Here is a 3,499-nt window from a genome sequence, read left to right as displayed (position 1 = left end):
TCCTTTGAAGATTAGAATGATTGGCATCTATAGGAACTCAGAATTCAGATAGTGTTATTGATTCTCCTAGTTAAATGTGATTATTCTTGAACATAGCTACTTTATGAGTCTTGGCTGTGGCCCAAAGCACTCTGTCTTCCAGTATTACCACCGAATACATACATGCCACAGACACATAACTGGGTGAACCTTTTTAGATTGTGACTCAGCTTTGCTAGAGTCCCCAATTAGAGGTGTCCAGGGTTCTTAAGCACACTCTTTTTGTCTTGAATCACTTTTTATCTCTCTTTTTTTTCTTTTTTTGTTTTGAATTCACTGCTTTTTTCTTGCTTCAAGAATCAATTTGATGATTTTTCAGATCCTCAATAACATTTCTCCTTTTCCATCATTCTTTCAAGAGCCAACAAGTTTAACATTCTTTAATCAACAAATTCAAAAGACATATTCACTGTTCAAGCATTCATTCAGAAAACAAAAAGTATTGTCACCATATCAAGCTAATTCAACAAGTTTCAAAGATGAATTCGAAATCCTGCACTTCTTGTTCTTTTGTGATTAAAGCATTTTTCATTTAAGAGAGGTGATGGATTCATAGGACATTCATAGCTTTAAGGCATAGACATTAAATTTTATTAATCATGAATTAAAAACAAGACTTGAAGATAAACATAAGATAAGATTAATAGTAAAAGAAAACAAAAATTTAAATGACTCTAAAATAGACTCCTAATGATAAAGGTTATCACAGAGTTAGGACTCAACAACCTTGATCTTGAGAAGTGGATACTCCCTCAACTTGTGGGGTATTTGACCCTTCAAGGGAGAGCTTCTGGCGCTTCAGCTCTTGTAGCTCACGCCCCTGCTTCTCTTGTTCCTTTAGCAATTTGCAAAGCATGCAGTTTTGATTCTGCTGTTCTTCCTTAATTTGTTCCATAGCTTCTTGCAGCTTGGTAACAGATGCTTCTAGGCGGGTCCAGTAGTCAATTTCAGGGAGTTCAGGGAGGAACTCCTATGCCCTCCTTTTGATAGAATTATCTTGCATTTGTCCTTCCATTGACTTCTTGGTGATTGGATGTTCAATTGGGATAAATTCATCTACTCCCATCCTCACCCTAGCATCTTTACATAGCAAAGAGATTAAGCTTGGGTAAGCCAGTTTGGCTTTAGTGGAATTCTTGTTTGCAATTGTGTAAATCTCACAAGCAATCAGATGATGAACCTCCACTTCTTTTCCCAGCATAATGCAATGAATCATCACTGCTCTCTTCATAGTGACCTCAGAACGGTTGCTAGTGGGCAATATAGAATGCCCAATGAAGTCTAGCCAACCTCTTGCAATTGGTTTGAGATCTCCCCTCTTGAGTTGGTTTGGGACACCTTTTGAATTGGTTGTCCACTTAGTTCCAGGGAGGCATATGTCCTCTAGAACTTGATACAACCCCTTATCTGCTCTCACCATTCTCCTATTGAAGGATTCAAGATCATCTTGCAGTTGAGGCAATTTGAAGACCTCTCTTATTTTGTCCAGATGGAAGTAAATAATTCTCCCTCTGACCATGGTTCTGTAGGTATGAAAAGCAGTTCCAGTCATTCACTGCTTATCTGTCAGCCACAGATTTGAGTAGAATTTCTGAACCATGTTTCTTCCAACATTTGTCTTAGGGTTGGTTAGAACTTCCCATCCTCTGTTTCGAATTTGCTCTTGGATCTCTGGATATTCATCTTCTTTCAGATTGAATTTAACTTCCGGGATTACTGACCTTAGACCCATTATTTTGTGGTAATGGTCTGCATGTTCTTTGGTTAAGAACCTCTCTTGACTCCAAAGATCCTTTGGAGCATTCTCTTTCTTGCCTCTAGAATTAGTTTTTTTTCCTTTGGGAGCCATGGTCTTGACGAGCCTTAGCTTAGTGATCACGGAAAAGCACACCAAACTTAGAGGGTTGCTTGTCCTCAAGCAAAAGAAAAGAAAGAGGAGAGAGAGGAGGAGAGCAAATTCGAATGGTGGGGAAAGGGGAATGGCCGAACTTATATTTATAAGGGAGGGGGGAGAGATTTCAAAAATTTTGAAGGAGATTTGAGAAGATATGGAAAGAAATTGAGAGATATTTGAGTTTTTGAAGAAGATTTGGAAAGGATTTGAAAGAGATTTGAAGAATGATTTTAATTTTTGAAATTTGAAGGTGAATGATGAAAGTTTGAAATGTGTTTATGCAAAAAATTATGGAACAAAACAAGAAAGTTTGAAAAAATTTGAAGTGGAAAGCGAAATCTCTGTCCCCCGCCTATCTGGCATTAAACGCCCAGAATGGTATCCATTCTGGCGTTTAACACCCAAATGTTGGCCAATATGGGCGTTTAACGCCCAGCCAGGTACCCTGACTGGTGTTAAACGCCAGAAACCCCTTCATCAGTAGGCGTTTTGCTAAACGGCCAAGATGCTGCACACCTGGCGTTAAACGCCCAGAATGGTGCCCATTCTGGCGTTTAACGCCCAAAATGGTACCTTTACTGGCGTTAAACGCCCAGAATGGTATCCATTCTGGCGTTTAATGCCCAGAGGACCCCTTACTGGCGTTTTTTCGCCAGCAAGCTCCTTTTCTCTGCTTTTTGCACTGAATCCTTCTGTAACTCTGTGAATTCCTTCAATTTTGATGATCACCCTTTGAGAATATGTATCAAACTTTTATTAAGTAAAACAGATAACCTGCTAATGACTGGGTTGCCTCCCAGCAAGCGCTTCTTTATCGTCTTTAGCTGGACCTTTTACTGAGATTCATTCAAGCCTCAGCTTTGAGCATTCTTGCTCAAAATTACTTTCAAGATAATCTTTGATCCTCTGTCCATTAACAATGAACTTTTTATTGGAATCAATATCCTGAAGCTCAACATATCCATATGGTGACACTCCTGTAATCACATACGGACCCCTCCATCGGGATTTAAGTTTTCCTGGGAATAGTCTGAGCCTAGAGTTGAAGAGCAGAACTTTTTGTCCTAGTTCAAAGACTCTGGATGACAACTTTTTGTCATGCCACTTCTTTGCATTTTCCTTATAGATTTTTGCATTTTCGAAGGCACTGAGTCTGAACTCCTCTAGCTCATTTAGCTGGAGCAATCGTTTTTCACCAGCTAACTTAGCATCCATGTTTAGGAATCTGGTTGCCCAGTAGGCTTTATGTTCCAGTTCCACGGGCAGATGACAGGCCTTCCCATACACAAGTTGGTATGGAGAGGTTCCTATAGGAGTCTTGTATGCCGTTCTGTATGCCCACAGAGCATCATCCAAGCTCTTTGCCCAATCCTTTCTACGGGCAATAACAGTCCGTTCTAGGACTCTTTTTAGCTCTCTATTAGAGACTTCAGCTTGCCCATTTGTCTGTGGATGATACGGAGTTGCTACTTTGTGGCTAATTCCATATCGAACCATAACAGAGTACAGCTGTTTATTGCAGAAATGAGTGCCCCCATCACTGATTAGTACTCTGGGAACACCAAA

This window comes from Arachis duranensis, chromosome 4 (assembly GCF_000817695.3).
Source record: "Arachis duranensis cultivar V14167 chromosome 4, aradu.V14167.gnm2.J7QH, whole genome shotgun sequence".
NCBI classification, from domain to species: domain Eukaryota; kingdom Viridiplantae; phylum Streptophyta; class Magnoliopsida; order Fabales; family Fabaceae; genus Arachis; species Arachis duranensis.
This window is presented reverse-complemented; position numbering follows the sequence as displayed.